The following is a 17,653-nucleotide window of genomic DNA, read 5'->3' as shown; positions in this document are numbered from 1 at the left end:
GGAATGTTGAAAACCAGCCAAAGGCAGAGGTAGTTCCCAGAACCAGTTCCACCTTCAGACTCTGGAGATGAATTCTGCTGATTTGGGAAGAAGGCAGCCTTCGCTTTCACACAACCATTGACCAAAGCCTTCGACCCAGAGTTGCAAACAAAGGCTACATTCAGCCACAGGTGGACTGCTGCTACTGCTGCTAAGTCGCTTCAGTCATGTCCAACTCTGTGCGACCCCATTGATGGAAGCCCACCAGGCTCCCCTGTCCCTGGGATTCTCCAGGCAAGAACACTGGAGTGGGTTGCCATTTCCTTCTCCAATGCGTGAAAGTGAAAAGTGAAATTGAAGTCGCTCAGTCATGTCCGGCTCTTTGCGACCCCATGGACTACAGCCTACCAGGCTCCTCCATCCATGGGATTTTCCAGGCAAGAGTACTGGAGTGGGGTGCCATTGCCTTCTCTGACAGGTGGACTGAGTTTGGCCTAATCAGCATTAAAAAAATGCGCCTAAAGTTAAAACCTTTAGAAACTAGGAAATTTCACATAATAACTTAGACTCTCTGCTTTTCTTGAAAACCCCAAGATTTGGCTGCTTTGGGCCTAAATTCCCAAATGGCTATAAGCAGCGGATTCTGATCATTGCTACCTTCTTAAGATGGAACACGGCCTCTGACTCCACGCAGCCCCACTAGATCCAATCCAGTCACCTGTGCCACCTGCCTGGTCTCTCAGGCCTATAACACTCTGCAGGCCCTTGGTGGGGGGGTGGGGATCCGTCATGGTCTACCTGGGATAAGGACAGAAGGCCCAAGAGAACACCGGGAGCCCAAAACAAAGTCCTCACCATGGGGCTCCTCTGGCCCTTCACTGGCTGAAATACATTCCAAATCACTTCTGTATGACAGTAAGTGGCAACACAACAGCAATTACTAACAGCTACCATTTCCTGAGTGCCTACTACATACTGCATACCAGGCTAACCACTTCACTTTTAGGACCTCCTTTAATCCCCCAAAGATCCTATCTGGACATTATGGCCACCATCGAACAAATGAAGAAACTGGGACTCAGAAAGCTTAGGTAACTGACCCAATTGACACCATTACCAAGAGGCTGAGCTTGAATTCCAACCTAAGATCCAAACCCAGGTACATAGTCTGCACCAACCCACTACCTGGAGGATCAATGGTGACTCGTTCATTGCATGTTAATCTAACCAAGAGGAGGTGTGGAGGACTGTGGCTCACACCAGCTTGCTCTTCCCCATGGAAATAGCACATCAGAATGGTTAAAAGCAGGGCTTTGCTGTTAGATCTGAGCTCCTAGTAATACCATTTACTAGCTGTGCGACCTAAGGCAGGTGACTATACCTCTCTGAGCCTCAGCTTCTTATGCACCTAGGATGATTGGAGGATTGAGATGGTGCATTTATGTGCCCTATCTGTACACTTCTTTGGTGGCGGGCATAAGAAAGGGAGTCCGGCTAAAAAGTGAGTAAAAGGGAAAAGAAGGATGTGGAATACTCAGATACTCAGAAGAACCAGAGGAGCTCCAGAAATCAAAACAGCAGGAATAACAGACAACCTGGTCAGAGAGCCAGGTTGCAAGGTGCAACAGTAAAGTGCTAACTCTTTCACTCCCATCCTTTATTCAGTGTCTTGAGAGACTGGCCCACCTTGGGTCACATTCCTACCTGTGTTATGCAGGGCTCCCTTGAAGCAGAGCTTGAGAAGTGGATTCTTGTGCAATGGAGTGTATTTGTTGAGAGAGGGCTGAAGCGGGTAGGGGGAGAAGGTGGTCAAAGATGTGGTTTCAGGAGACGTCTAGTCTCAACTGATCCCAAGGGCCGTGCTGGAGCATGGATTATACCTCAGAGTTTGTTCCCTCTTGAGGCCGAGGAGGCTGCATTTATCCTATATTAATCAGCCACGGACCACTAGCAGCTCCAGGTAATTTACCTGGAGCAATCCCCTCTCACGACAAGGAGGCAGCTGTGAGCTATTAGCATCCAACACTCTGGGAAAGGGGTACCATGCACATCTGCTGTATACCCCAACAGCCCACACACAATGAGGGAGAGGCAACGACCTGAAAAGAAATCAGGACACTGGTTGCAGAAGAAGGAGAAATGAATACAGAAAACTGAAAAAACGAAAAAGAAAAAAATTCACTACAAATGGTCAGCCCTGAGCCTGCCCTATGTACAGTAAGCATCAAATCAAGGTGGCCATTCAATCCCTGGGTCTGGAAGATATCCTGAAGAAGGCAATGGCAACCCACTCCAGTATTCTTGCCTGGGAGATCCCATGGACAGAGACTAGTGGTCTATAGTCCTTGGGGTCACAAAGAGTTGGACATGGCTGAGCGACTAAACAATGATTATTATGAGTGTAATGAGATATTAAAATGGAAATGGAAGCTGAGAAGCCGAGATATAACAGATGGCACTTCCAGAGCAAGGTGCAAGCCTGTGGTACACAATTTACAGAGGGGACAAAAACTGGCTGTTCTCAATCCCTCTGTGGGTGGGTTTTAAAGGACTGAGAGTAGTTGAGGTTAAGGGGGCAATTTTTTAAGAGAGCGGTTGGTGTGCTGTAAATCTTCCCTTCAAAAAGGAGTAACGGGGACACTTCCTCTTTCATTTCAAAATAGGAGGGGTGGTACTGTGAGTAACATATCTTCAAGCTCAAAATGTATCTCCTACATCTCAGTGTACACAATAGGCTGCTTCTTGATCTCTGCCCATCCCATTTAAAGGGCAACCTTTGTGCCGGCCGACTGCTTTGACCCTGGAAAACGGGAGCCGAGCCTGAGCCGGGTAGCTCACTCTCAGAATTGATAGGAGCAAAGGCTCTGCTGTCTGCGGGGAGGGGACACTCATGTGGGACAGCTAGAGAGGGGGCCAGCAGAGGGACGGGGGATGCCTTGGGCTGATGAGGGAGAGCCGCCAGGTGGTATGGAGTTGCATTCACCTTGCCAAGGACCTGCAGGTGAGCAGCTTCATAAATGGGGAGGGCAGAGCGAGTCTCCAAAAGACGCATAGGAGAGGCCCCTGAGGGAGTCTGCTGTAGACGCCTGCCCAGTCCACAGTGCCCAAACTCAGCTACCTCGATAGGACTCATTAAATAAGTCCTCTGGCCCCTGCTCCAACCCTGGAAGAAAGGGAAATCAAGCTTGTCAAGTTCTGAGCAGAGGGGGAGGGGGTTATGCGTGAGGCGGAAGATAAAGAGAGAAGAGACCAAATATGCTCCCTCCCCAAATGCAGCTTCCTATTGACTTGTGACAAACCCTAGCTGCGGTAGGGGCTGCAGGGAGATGAGTCCAGTGTGAAGACGTGACAATTTGGGGCGGGGGCTGAATGAGGCTATATTTAGTAACTGGAAGTAGTTGTAGGACTTTTTAGGACCTAATATGAGCAGAAAACTCATCACTAGCCCCACAGAACAAACAAAAAGGGACAGAGGGGGCAAAATTCAAGTTCCTTCCATGTTAATGCCTATATTAAATGTTCTGTAATTTCCAGTAGTGGCTACTTGAGCAAAGGACTTGGAAACATTTCAGATATGTGGCCTTGGCAGATTGGGGCTTGAATATCAGGTCTGAAAGTCTCTTGTGAAAACCAAGTCCAGTCATTTTGGGGTGTGATGAACCTGAGCCCAGGGTCACCCAGTGCTGTGAGACTTAGGTTCCATCCTAGGCTGAACAGCCCTAAATCTGCAGAATGCCATCTCCAAAGGGTCATGGCCTTTTGACACATGCCACACCCCTCCAGTGAGAGAAGCAAGTATCCTAGTAGGCAAAGTCCCCACTCCAGTCTGGGGACTGGAGTGGAAGAGGCCTGTTGGCTCTGTAGGCTCCTGACCCTGGATTCTCAAATTCTGGCCATGACAGGCCAGCCCCCATGGTGCCACTCTGACATCATAGGCTGTCAGCGAGGTCTGTGGGTTACAGCAGCTGAGCTGGGGTGACACACAGGGCTTTCCAGGGAGGGACACTAAGTGAGCGTAAGTGAAGCCAGAAGCCAAGGGAAGGATCTTCCAGGTCTCATTCTGGAACCAGTGACCTGTCCAGAACTGGAGGACCTTAGAGACCATCAGATCTGTAAGGAGAGTGTCCAAAGTAGAAAATTGAGGCCACTGTATGGTGAGGGATGTAAAGGGCTCAATCTGGCCCAGATATGAATAGACCTGATCCCTGACCATCCTCTGGAAGGCACCAGGAGCAGATACCCTGGGGGTGGAGAGGAAAATTCTGGCCAAGGCACCAAGAAAGAGCAGTCGGGGCATGAGGGTGGGAAGGGGTGGATGTAGGACTTGTTTCATGTGGGGTAATCACAGGGTGTGTGATGTAAGGGGGAGGCAGGCTGTCGGGCAGGTATGGACAGGTGCTGCCGAAGGCTGCCTTCCACTCTGAGGAATCTGTGCATCACCCTTCAGGCAAAGAAAAGTCCTGGGCAGGGGCGGGGAGTGCTGGCTGAGAGAGATGTAATAATATTAATACTAGCAAGTACTTGGTGAGTGTGTTCTATGTTCTGGGCACTGTTCAAAGCACTTTAACATGTATTACCTCAATTAATCCTCCCTTGACCTTGTGAGGTAGGTACAGATATTAAACAAGCATCTAACAAATGGCTGAGGCACAGAGAGGTTAAGTCACTTCCCCACAGTTACCCTTGGTTGGAGTCAGGATTCCAACCCTCAGTCTGATCTGGAAACTTGCCAAGCTGGCCCCATCAACCATATGGGAGCAGGGTTAGAAGCATGTGGAATCTTCTCTACGTGCAAAGGCGGATGACGGGGCCTTTGCAGAATTAGCCATGCAGAATTAGGAGGACCATGCAGAATTAGCCAGACTTTCTGGGTTGGAAGAATCACAGAATATAATGGGAGATTCTGGAGGTCAGCTGGCTTAACCTCCTCATGTTTGCAGGTGAGGACACTGAGCCTCAGGAAGGCAGGACGGATTCTTCCAAGGATATGCTGCTGCTGCTGCTGCTGCGTCGCTTCAGTCGTGTCCGACTCTGTGCGACCCCATAGACGGCAGCCCACCAGGCTCCCCTGTCCCTGGGATTCTCCAGGCAAGAACACTGGAGTGGGTTGCCATTTCCTTCTCCAGTGCATGAAAGTGAAAAGTGAAAGTGAAGTCCGACTCAGTTGTGTCCGACTCTTAGCGACCCCATGGACTGCAACCTTCCAGGCTCCTCTGTCCATGGGATTTTCCAGGCAAGAGTGATTGAGTGGGGGGCCATTGCCTTCTCCGAAGGACATGCTGCTGGCTGCCTAAACCAGGCTACATCCAGATGGAGGGACTCCAATGTTGGGAACTGACGTTCAGACATTAACTATACAAAAATTTCTGGGGCCAACATGATATGCTGTAAGAAAAGCCTTTAAAACCGGCATATCCTTTGATACTTTTAGGAATTTGTCATAATATGTATGCAAAGACATATGTAATAGAATGCTTTATTAATAATACTTATAATTACTATGAAAATTCCCAAGAATAGGGGGACTGGTTAAGTAAAGTTATGATACATCTGCTTGAATACTCTGAAGTCTTTAAAAAAAAAAATCATGCTGTGTGTCAGGAGTTCTTAACCTGGGGCTGTGAAGCTCCTAAAATTGTGGGTGTGGTAAGGGAATGTGGATATTTCTGGGGAGTGGATTCATAGCTTGCTTAAGATTTTCAAAGGAATCTGTGACCAAAATTGGTGAACTAGTGTTACAGAACCAAAATTGGTGTAACTAGTGCACCCCACTCCAGTACTTTTGCCCGGAGAGTCCCATGGACGGAGGAGCCTGGTGGGCTGCAGTCCGTGGGGTCGCTAAGAGTCGGAGACGACTGAGCGACTTCACTTTCACTTTTCACTTTCATGCACTGGAGAAGGAAATGGCACCCCACTCCAGTGTTCTTGCCTGGAGAATCCCAGGGACGGGAAGCCTGGTGGGCTGCCGTCTATGGGGTCGCACAGAGTCGGACACAACTGAAGCGACGCAGCAGCAGCAGCAGCAGTGTTACAGAACAATACTGCAAAAACCCTCTATTTTAAAAGGTATACAGCAGAGTATCAATGATTTCCAACTTATGGCCAACCTTATTTTCACTCTGCTCCCACTGAATTACCCCTCCTGTATTATTTTGAAGGGAACCCCAGACATTTGGCCCAGAAAATGTCAGAATGTATCTCTAAAAGGACTTTTTTAAAAAGAATAGGCACAAAGTTATTGTTGTATCTAAAATAAACAGCTAATGATAATTCTTTCGTATCAAATATCCAGTAATGTAAATAATATTCATTGACCAAAAGAAAGAAAAGAAAAGGAAAAAAAAAATGCTTACAACTCATCACCAAGTGAGAAAAGTGAACAGGACAGGTGCTATGGCCCACTTTGAAAATCAGTCACAAAATTATGGCAACATAGTTAATTTGGGGGGTGGTAGAATTATGTGTTTTCCTCTGTTTCCTATGTTTTCTGTATTGCTTCCCCCCCACCCTGCCCCATATTGTTTATTGAATTAAAAAATAAAAGGAAGTTAAAGAAGGTAGACTTCTTTTTAAAAGTCTAAGTCCCCTGACCCAGCACTCAAGTTTTAAGAGTTTATCCTGTTCCACCTGAGATGAGAAGTCTGGAGTCTTGGCCACAGTCTCCAGGGGAGGGGAGGCTGTGGTGGGAGAGAGCGGGGTTGGGGGGGGGGCCCCTCTGACTTTCCCAGCCTTTTGAGAGGAAATGTGGAAGAGGAGGTTCTGGAACGTCTCTCAAACTCTGGTCCCTGACGTCCTGCCACCTCCCTCCTCTTACCTTCCCACTTTTATCAAACCTCACACGTTTGGGCCACTTTGCTGCTGGACTTGACAGACCAAACGAAACAGAGGCGGACAGCAGATAACCAGAGCCCTTTCTGGCCACACGTAGGCCTGTTGGCTTGTTGGGCCTGCAAGAGAAGGCGTCTTGTTTCCCCAACACATTCCACAGTCATGTCCCCCAGACTGCTTGGCCTCCTGGCCAGATCCCCCCAGCCTCCCAGGTCTTTCATGGTTGGGGACAAAAAAGGAATGGAAGCCTGACAGTAGGCTCCCCTTTCCAAAGCCGAAAGTCTCCATTTTACTGTGTGACCGTGGGCTGGTCTCTCTTCTCTCTGAGCCTGGGTTCCTGCATCTGGACAGGGAGATAGGTGATTTCTGAGGCGTCCGTACTTCCTCCCATTCACCTCGCTCTTTCATTCGGAATTCTTATATTTATCAGAAACAGGAAGTAGACCCACCACATCTCTAAACGGCAGCTTGGAATTTCATGGCTGCCTCCAGCCATGGTGTGAATACCAATTGCTAAAACTTTTCTTGACAGAGAGTGAATAAGACAGACCTCATACCTCTAGACCCAGTACACACACCCACACCCTTGAAATAAAAGTTTCATGTAATAACATTTACCCTTCCTGCATGAGATGCAACCTGGTATTTTTACTATTCTGTTTTTTGGTTTTTTTTTTCAAATTTCTGATAGCAATCCATTAAGGCATTTTCCCAACCCATGAAACAGACTTTGAAAAAACTGATTCCTGCAGCTCTGACCCCATTTCTGACAAGGTCGTATCAGTCCACATAAACACAAATGAATTCTATTTTTTTTCCAAATGGATTCTATATTTACTATCTTCAGTTACTGGGCTTCCCAAACTTGGAATGCCAACAATTCCCAAACAATCTCTTGGAATGTTTTTAAAAATGCAGATTCTGATTCAGTAGATCTGAGGCAAAGCTGAGACTTTGCATTTCTGACTAGCCCCCCAGGTGATTCCTATGCTCAGACAACAAATACCTCAGACATCTACTTCATTGGTCCAAGTGTTCTTACCAAAGGGACAACTCTTCCTTCCACCCCAGTATCTTTTCTTCCTCTCTCCCTCCCTCTTTTTTCCATCCTTTCATAAATGTGTTTGGAGAATTGACAGGTTCAAAAAAATCACAACTCTGACTCTTACCAGCTGGAGAACCTTGGACAAGTTACTTAAATTCTCTGTGCCTCAGTTTGTTTATCTGCAAAATGTGAATACAAACTACTTTTTTTTACAAAATACTTTGAGATAATTGAAATAACCTATATAAAGTACTTAATTCATTGCCTACCACATTATGAATGCCAAGTAAATGTTATTGTTGTTATTATTTTTGTTGCCAAAGTTGAATTGGAACTTTTTCTTATTGACTATCTCTTGTCATAGGAGTTATATTTTAAGTCTTATATTTAGTTTGGAATATGGATTATTTTTTAATTATAAAATACAATAAACAATACATTTGTGAAATTGAGGAAAAGCAAAGATATCATCCATAATTCCCAATGATTCTACCAACAATAATAATTTTAGGGTGTCTTCTTTCATGTGCCTAATCTATGGTTCTGATATTTAGTTGACACCTGAGTACATCTTTCTCTTTTATAAAACCCAGTGAAATCACTTACTTTCATTTAGATATCAGTTCATGCTATTCGTTTTTTCTTTAAAATAAAGCCTTTCTTATTTTGAAAAAAATCCTAGTATGTTTAATCTTTAAATTTATTTTATTATTTTTTGGCCATGCTGTGTGGCATGTGGGATCTCAGTTCCCCAACCAGGGATTGAACCTGAGCCTCCAGGAGTGGAAGTGCAGAGTCTTACCCCTGGAACACCAGGGAAGTCCCCCAGTGTGTTTAATTTTATATTCTCCTTTTTACTCACCATTAAACCATATTCACCTTTTCCCTAAAAATGCATTCTAAAAGTATAAATGGGAGTAGGTACAAAGTATGACTTCTGGAACCCAGGATTGGATGCAAACCTCAAATCACTCTGAAGAACGTGGCTGAGGTCTGACTCTGTGCAATGCTAGACCTGGTGATGGACACACAACTTAGGACCGTGCAAACGCTCAGACCTGCAGGCCTGGGTGATCCTTGGGGGCGACCTAGGGCCTGGGACCACATAATGAGGGCCACAGAGCTGAGACCAGAAAACGTGGCGTTCCTTATGAAGGAGGCAGCAAGGGACTTAACTAAGGTGGAAAATCTATTTTAGTTCCATTTTGCTAACTTGGGTGAGACTTTCTTTTAGTAATTCCACGTGCCAGCTCTCTTCCTATAAGATTGTTCCTTCAACCACACCTTCCTAAACACCTACCGTGTGATGGAGCTGTATTGTAAGATTAACTTCTGGGTAATCATATAGGTAGAGACATCTCCTCAGAATTGTCTGTATTAAGTAAGTTACCATTCATTCATCCAACAAATATTTCCTGAGTAAATTCTATGTGTAGGTACTGTACTAAGTACTGGGGATACAGTGCTGAGTGGAACAGATGTGACATCTTTCCTCACAGGTGTTAACCTCATTATGATGAATCATCTCTTTAGAGGCAACCTGTGGCCCACCTGATGCTACCATTAAAACTGATGAACATGGACTCTGTGTAGCAGGAAGGTTTCTTAGTATGCAGTGTTTGGGGGTGAGAGAGTGACAGAGTTGCATTATTTGGGTGGCAGGTTATATTCTTTTTTTTCATTAGAGTACATTACTGTTAAGATACTGTTGGAGAACATTTTTCCAAAGAGAAAATGCAGGTGACCAACAGGCATATGAAAAGATGCTCAAAATCACTAATAATCAGGAAAGTGAAAATCAAGCCACAATGAGCTATATCACCTCACACCAGTCAAAATGCCTCTTATCGAAAAGAACACAAATAACAAATGTTGCAGAGGATGTGAAGAAAAGGGAACCCTTGTACACTGTTGGTGGGAATATAAATTGGTGCCGTCACTGTTGAAAACATGGTAGAGCTTTCTCAAAAAACTAAAAATAGAGCTACTATATGACCCAGCAATTCCATTCCTGGGTATATTGAGGGTAAAAACACTAACTCAAAAGATACATGCACCCCAATGTTCACAGCAGCACTGAATATCATTGTCAAGACACAGAAGCAACCTAAGTGCCCACCAGATGAACAGATAAGATGTGGTTATATCTATTCAATCATAAAAATGAATGAATTTTTGCCATTTTGCCATGGATGGACTTGGAGGGCATTATACTAAGTGAAGTAAGTCAGACAGAAAAGATAGATACTAGGGATAGGGGTATGAGAGAGGTTCAGCAGAGAGGAGACGTATGTATGCATATGGCTGATTCATGTTGTTGTGTGGCAGAAACCAACACAACATTGTAAAGCAATTAGCCTCCAATTAATAACTTTTTTAAAAAGATAAATACTGTATGATATAATTCATATGTGGAATCTAAAAAATACAACAAAGTAGTGAATACAACAACAAAAAAAAGCAGACTCACAGATATAGAGAAAAAAACTAGTGGTTATGGAGGGAATGGGCAGTCTGAGGGGTGGGGGAGTAGGAAGTACAAATTATTGGGTTTACAATGGCCTTAAGGATAGATTGTACCACATGGAGAATATAGCCAATATTTTGTAATAACTATAAATGGAAAGTAAATTTTTAAAATTATATAAAATTTTTTTAAAGTTTAAAATACTGTTGGAGAAATAAAAGTATTTTTAGCATTTTAACTCTACCCTTGTGCGTGTGTGCTAAGTCGCTTCAGTCATGTCCAATTCTTTGCCACCCTATGGACTGTAGCCTGCCAGGCTCCTCTGGCCATGGGGATTCTCCAGGCAAGGATACTGGAGTGGGTTGCCATCCCCTCCTCTTCCTGACTCAGGGATTGAACCTGTATCTCTTGTGGCTCCTGCATTGCAAGCAGATTCTTTACTGCTGAGCCAGCGGGGAAGTCCCCAACTACACTCATACCCTTACCTACCCTCTAACACACACATCATTGTAGTGGTTAAAAGCAAGAACTTTGGAGTCAAGGAGACCCGGGTTTGAATTCTACTCCTCCAGTGTCCTAGCTGAGCGGCCTTTGGGCATTAACTCCACATCTATAAAATGGAGATAAGAGTGTTGCTCAGAGGATTCAGTGAGAGTCTGTGTAGAGTGCATGGCATACAACAAAAGGTTAATGCCATTGCCGTTACCATTAGTTCAGTGTGACAGAAGGAGAGGGGCCGGCCTCATGGTTTCAGGAAAGAATCACACATTTGTTTTCGTTTTTGGCCACGTTGTGCTGCACGCGAGATCTTAGTTCTCCAATCAGGGGTTGAGCCCATACCCCCTGCATTGGAGGCATGGAGTCTCAGCCACCGTGGACTGCCAGGTAAGTCCCCAAAATTCACATTTGTGAACAGCAGACACCCCACTATCTTCTTTCTTAGGTTGTGCCATTTTGCTGGAGTCTTCAAAAATCTACTCCGACTGTTCTGTTGGTACAAGGTGGGGACCGCCCCACTCAGTTCCAGTCCTCGGTGATAGCTGGGCTGCCTGAGGCAAGGACAACCCTAAACTAACATCAGATAGAGCAAGCAGAAAGCTGTCAGATCAAGTGACAAGACATGGAGAAGAAACACACACCTGTTTAAATGTCAAGAGTCCCGGTGACAAATATATCTGAGTTTATGCAATTACATTTTTTTCCTAGAGCAGAGAATGAAAAATAGAATGTCAGGGTTGGAAGTAACTTTAGAGATCATCGAATCCTACAGTTTTGTTTAACCAATTATTTCTTTTGGTGAATAATTTTTGGAGGTCCTACTGTCTGCCAGGTGTGTGCTGGGTGCTAAGGGTTAGAACAGGTGAACACAAGGACCCTGTCTCCTTTGGGGATCTATAGGATTCTGTGGAGAAAGCTTAGAGCCCAGGGAGCTTAAATAACCTGTTAGGATCAAGGAAATTTTGATTTTTCTTCCTATATTTTTCTATATCTTCTAAATTTTCCACAAAGACATTGTCATATTTAACTGTGTGTGTATATTAACTTTGCTAGTCACACAGTTTCCAAGACAAAGAATTGTTGTCATTAAATAGGTTATTCCTGAGTCTCTACCTGAGGGATGTAAGTCTAAAATATCCCTGGCTCCTGAATCAGAGTTAACTAAAGGACTTTCTAGAAATGCAGATCCCATCCCATGTCCACTCCTCCTCTTCTCTGCGTTAGAAACCTGCTCAACAAGGAGACTGTGATACCTACTAAACTTCGAGAATGAACGCATGAGTTTCAAGAAGAAAACAGCAATGATTTTTCTAAAAAAAAAAAAAAAAAAATCTGCTCCAGAAGTTGAAATTAATGAACTAAGTTCATGAAAACAGACACATTTATCTTTTATTGGAATAAAGTCAACTCCTCCTGTTAAGTTTTTCCTCTAGTGCCACAGCTAATTGCATCCATTATGTGTTCTTAACAGGTGCTATAAATCAGTGTGCCTATGAGGGAGGGGAGTGCGACAGGGGGAAGGTACGATGGAGGGGGCAGTCTCCATCTCACAAAAGGGAACACAAAACAAGCGGTGTGCGTCCTCGTCCTCAGAGAAGCAGCCCACAGCTCTCCTGTCTGTGTGTTTCTCCCCTCTGCAACGCTATTCCCCTCTCCCGGCTGACATGCTTGCCCCCAGCGGCCTGACAAGTTTTGGGGGTCCTACAAATCACAGCTCTGTCCCAGCTCTTGAGCAGGCGTCCTTTACACTGCCCAGCCTTACAGTCCTCAGCATTTACAACCTCTCTCTTTTCCAGGTTATCATCATCTGTCAGATCTGAACTTAAACAACAAGAAACATGTCAGGTGAGTGCCTGGGAGAGACACTCGGCTGTTTACAAGAAATATTCCATTACAATCTGACGCAAAATGTTAGGATGCCTCTGCGCCCAGGTTCCCTTCTCTGAGGGCGAACTGATTAGCCTGTGGTTCCAATCGATGTTTATCCTCTCTGGCTCCGTGGAGAATGCCATTGGAAAATCCCGGCTCAGTTGATGCCTGGTCGCCTGGTACATTCACATTCATCCAATTAGGATACCCAGTTTAAGACATAATGGGTTTCGGCAAGCTCCATAGACTGATCGGGTTTTGCACACATGCACAGAAAGATTTTATTTCCTCTGTGGAATTTATGGCAGGGGAAAAGAGGTAATTGAATTAATTTCTGCTCTGGTTTCTAGGCTTTCCTCTCTGTTCTCTCTTTCTCCTGTCACCTTTGTTGTTGTTTTAAAAAATAGACTTTGGCAGGGTTGGGGGCTTGCTTACATAGATGAAAATGAATTTAAAATCCGGCAGCAGTTGGTTTGAGTTTGGGAGCTGGGTTTCACTGTGACTTTTTTGTTATTCTTTGCTCCATGCTCTGGATGGTTTGGGTAAGCTGATGAGGGCAATCTTGTGTCCTGCGGGGTGTGTGTGTGTGTGTGTGTGTGTGTGTGTGTGTGTATGTGTGTGGGGGGGTGAGTAGTTGTGTGTGTGTGAGGGGACAGGAGTGTCCATGTGGCTAGAGAGAGATGTTCATACCAAGAAAAGGCAGTCAAAGCCAGACTTTCTGGAAGGAAACCTGCTCTGATATTTGATAATGAGATAAAACCAAAGCATCCTTCCCCTTTCGCCAGTCACCACACATACCTCTTGCCTTTCTTTTCTGATTTTTGTTTTTTTCTATCATTCACTTATCTCTCATCTCCCTGCTCCACACCAAGGCTCTGCTGCAGCAAGGGGGAACACTAGGGCAGAAAGAGGCTGAAACTGAGGACCAGGCTGGTAAGAAGATTGACAGTGACAGTGAAAACGATCAAGACTCTGTCTGCCAAGTTTGCAGGTTCCTATTCCACTCTCTCCTGATTTCCAAGGCAAGGCCCACTGATTCGTCCCTGACTTTTAAAGGAAGGACTTTCTCTATAAACTAGAGACAAAGAAAGACCCCTGAGAGATTTAGAAACTCAATGGATGGTATGGGGAGGGAGGAGGGAGGAGGGTTCAGGATGGGGAACACATGAGAAATAAAGGAATAAAAATTAAAAAAAAAAAAAAAGAACTCAATGGAAAAAGAAAGAAAGAGAAAAAAAAAAAAAAAAACTACTAAGCACTTAAATTCTCTCCCAAAGGACTGGAGAGCCTGCCAATTCCCCAGCAACGCCAGTGCTAAGCATTTTCCCAGCGTCAGCATTAAATCCCTTTTTTTGTTTTTCTCTTGTAAAGTGTGTTTACAATTGACCATTATGGGAAAGATGACAGATGTAGTCTGCCCCGGTTTAAAATAATAAGATTAATAATGATACCGTTTATTGCCCACAGGCTCGGTTTCTGAGCGCCTATAGGCAGAAAGAAGAGTTGAGGAGCCCGGAATGTTCACCAGTAAGTGTAGCCAGCCGCTGATCTCTTCCTCCCAACCCAGTGCGGAAAGGCTTAGCATAGATTTTTCCAAGATTAATACCTCGTACTCCAAGCAGCTCTGAAAGTCCATCTCTGGCTCTAGTGCTGTCCGGGGCGGAGGAGAATGTGCAGATCCCAACACCCGTTAGAGCAAGGCCATTTTAGATTGGAAGGAAGCAGGCCTGAGGAAGGAGGGCTGTCCCCCTTCTCCCACCCCAGACCCCGTGTTAAGGGAACCTGGTGGAAGAGGAGCCCTCTGTCCCCTCACCACTTCGGACCCATGCTACCTCACACCAGTTCTTAATCTCCCAAAACAGACTAGGTTAATCCAGCTGGGCTTTCTCTGCCTAATAAAGGTATTGCATTTCTTCCAACCAACGTTTCTGCGTATACAGCAGTGCCAGTGGACTGGCTTGCTGCGAGGCAGGTGGCCGCGGCAGAACCGGTTGGGATGAGTTACGGCACCACCTCGGATTCTGGGATTCCCGCACTACTTTGCGGCTCTTCCTGCGCTCCAGAGCGCTCCTTTGAAACGAGCGCAAAAGGCACAAATTTTGAGTAGCTAAACTCGTTTGCCCGAGACAGCAGCGCTTAGACAGACAAGCCGGGAGCGGAGAGCTTGCCTTGCTCCCCGTGGGTACGCTGCCAAAGTGGCGCTTGATCGTTAGTGAAAAAAAAAAGACGGAGCGATATGGCTCAGTCCGGCGTTTTCAGGGGGAAGCAGACGATTGCGAGTGAAGGCCCCATTAGTCCAGCTCCGCCTGGACTACGCGGCTCCCCACCTCTGGCGGCCGCGGCTCCTGTTCCCCAGGACGTGCTCGCAGTTCCAACCTCTAATCCTAGTCCTCAGCTGGCGCAGGCTGGCTGAAGGATCGCGCAACTAGGCGGAATGTGTTGACTCCATCCTCCAGGGGAATTCAGATTGGACTGAAAGGAAAAAATTTCCCAGACCTGGGCAGCAGCAGTCGGTCGATGAAACTGACCTTCATGACACTGACCAGAGATAAACCTCTTGGCATGAGACAGCCTGGCACACCACTGATCACTCGGTTGGGGACTAGGGACAAGCAGCCCACCACCACGAAATTTACCAGCGTGTACTTAAAGAGAAAACCCGAGATGCCTAAAACAGATGGGTGCACAACAGAACACTGTTCACTGTTAACCGACCACCTGAAACCGTTCTCAGTGAGGCTACCCTGAAATTAACTTGACTGGGTGAAAGGAACCAGAATGAAATCCACCTGCCTGTTAACACAGCCACTTAGCCACAGCAAGAGATTGGAGCAGAGGCTGAAGAGTGCGGCGGGGTGGAGCCGGGAGGGGGCTAGTCTCTGGGTGCTCCTGAGAACCTGACTGGTGCCGCTGCGGGGATTGGGGGAGGGGGTTGTCCAGTGCTTTTTAATTTACGACCGCCGCGCCCCAAGCCATCCCATAAATTTGGGGGCCGTTTTCACCAAAGCTGTGAGTTACGATTTTTCAAATAAATACATTTTCCAATCAGACGGGGTTCTGTTTAGGTTGAACGCGTCCTGAAGCAGACATCTCTCTGCGCGGAACATACACAGAGGAGGAAGCGGGGCCGGGGCGAAGCTCAGACGACATAAAAACTTGTGTAAACACGTTGTCATTTACGGACTTCGGAAGAGAAAGGGAATGGGAGAGGAAAATGTTTAATTCTCCCTTGAATCCTGGGGTTCCAGACCCGAGGGAAAACGTGGAAATTTTAATATTCTTTTTCCATAAGCTTGATTTGTGTTAGGCATTGGACAATGGGCAGCATCAGGTTTACCTTAAATAGATTCCGTAATTTTGAGGCTGTTACAAACCTAAGAATGGACAGAGTTTCATTCCCCCACCCCCCACGCACACACACACCGCACACTCTTAGTTTTTCTTTAGGAAAGAGTGTGGGGGAGATAAACCAGAAGGGGTTATTTTAGCAGCAAGGTCTCCGATTTCTAGCTGTGCCTCCCCGTCCTCTAGGTCTGTTTTGCCACCTGTAAAACAAGGGGGATAGGACTAGGAATTAGAGCTGTCATCCAACCCGCCACAGAATAGCATTCGCACAGAATTTTGTGCACAGTTGCAGGAAGCTCAGGGGTTCTCGAAGCTAAACGATAGACAGTGGAATGTCAGCTGGTGGCTTGGACCCTCTCTGGCCAGTCCACACCTCATCCCAGGAAAAGGGGACATAAGAGGAGACAGAGGCTGCCGTGGAACCCAGGTCTCCCCTAGGTGTCTAGGCTTCAGCTGCAAGTTTCTGCCACCCATCGGCTGTGTCTCCTTAGGGAAGACCCTTCCCTTCTCTTGACAGGTTTCTCAGCAGGTTTTAACGCGAAATCTCAGTAGTCTTGCTACGCTTACACACTGGCGAAGGCAAGAAGCTCACCCCAGGATCATCTCGGGGATATAGACCCACCTTTCTGTCTCTTCCCTGCCCCGGTTGTTCCCCAACCCCCCACACCCAACCCACCCCAGGGTTAGCCCTGGGGAGCAGGTTGGGCCAGAGTGGAAAGTCCTAGACTTTCTAGATGCGGCGGAGAAATGTTTAAGGGATTTGCGCACTCAAGCTGCGGGGTAAATGGCCTGCGGACTGATTTATGGCGCGTTACTGCGCGACGCGATTCCCCAAGACAGCGAGAATATTTTACACCGCGCTAATATAAACAGGCGGCCGGCCGGGTCCTTTTTATGGAGTTCCTGTAATTACCCGGGCCCTGACAGGTCCTTGATTTACGGCCCTATTTAGATAAAGGGTCCGGTGCGGGGATTGCTGGTGGCGTCAAGGTCACGGAACGCAGCGGGAGACGGTTTTGCGGTAGGCGCCGCGGCGCGGGCTCTTTCAGGCCTGCCAGTCCCGGGGGTGGGAGTGAGGGGAGGAGCAGGGCGGGCCGGAGAAGGACACCCAGGCTTCTGAGGCTTGAGTACAGCCGGTCCACTGCACGGATGAGAGAACTGAGTCCTGGAGGAGGCGGAAACTACACCGCCAAACACTTCAGCAAATGAAATGCGGGTGGGTGAGATCCGGAATTGGAATTCAGGACTCTGGCAACATTATCCCCCACCTGGCGATGTTCGGTGTCCCCCATCTCTAGCCTCCCTCCTGACAGTGGAGTTCTGGAGGGTCGGTGGGGAAAGACGGGGACTCGATGCGGTCAGAAAAGGGAGCCATCAGCTCAGAACAGAGCCCTGCGAGGGGATGATGGATGACCTCCCTCACCCGGGCTATGTAGTGACGCGGTAACTTACTTTCCCTGTGGAATTAATATTGTATTCCTAAAAACAGAGCCATTTATCCAGGTTTACTATCAGGTGCTAGGAGCTTCACCTATATAATTTCGCTTAATCTTACACCAGCCCTCTGAGGCGGGTATAACCGCACCCCAGTTTACAGAGGATGCGAAGTTTCACACCGGGAC

General features: G+C 46.5%; 1 long non-coding RNA gene across 1 annotated transcript; it reads left to right on the top strand.

The window, feature by feature from the left end:
* The first annotated feature begins 13,624 nt into the window (after positions 1–13,624).
* Positions 13,625–14,988, top strand: LOC104980618. Its single transcript, XR_824287.1, has 3 exons — positions 13,625–13,708; positions 14,154–14,213; positions 14,630–14,988. It is a non-coding gene; the product is annotated as an uncharacterized LOC104980618 (long non-coding RNA).
* The last annotated feature ends 2,665 nt before the right edge of the window (positions 14,989–17,653 follow it).

The sequence above is a fragment of the Bison bison genome, unplaced genomic scaffold, assembly GCF_000754665.1.
Source record: "Bison bison bison isolate TAMUID 2011002044 unplaced genomic scaffold, Bison_UMD1.0 scf7180017864505, whole genome shotgun sequence".
In the NCBI taxonomy this organism is placed as follows: Eukaryota; Metazoa; Chordata; class Mammalia; order Artiodactyla; family Bovidae; genus Bison; species Bison bison.
Note: the sequence above shows the minus strand (reverse complement) of the source record. Positions and strands in the feature narration are given on the sequence as shown.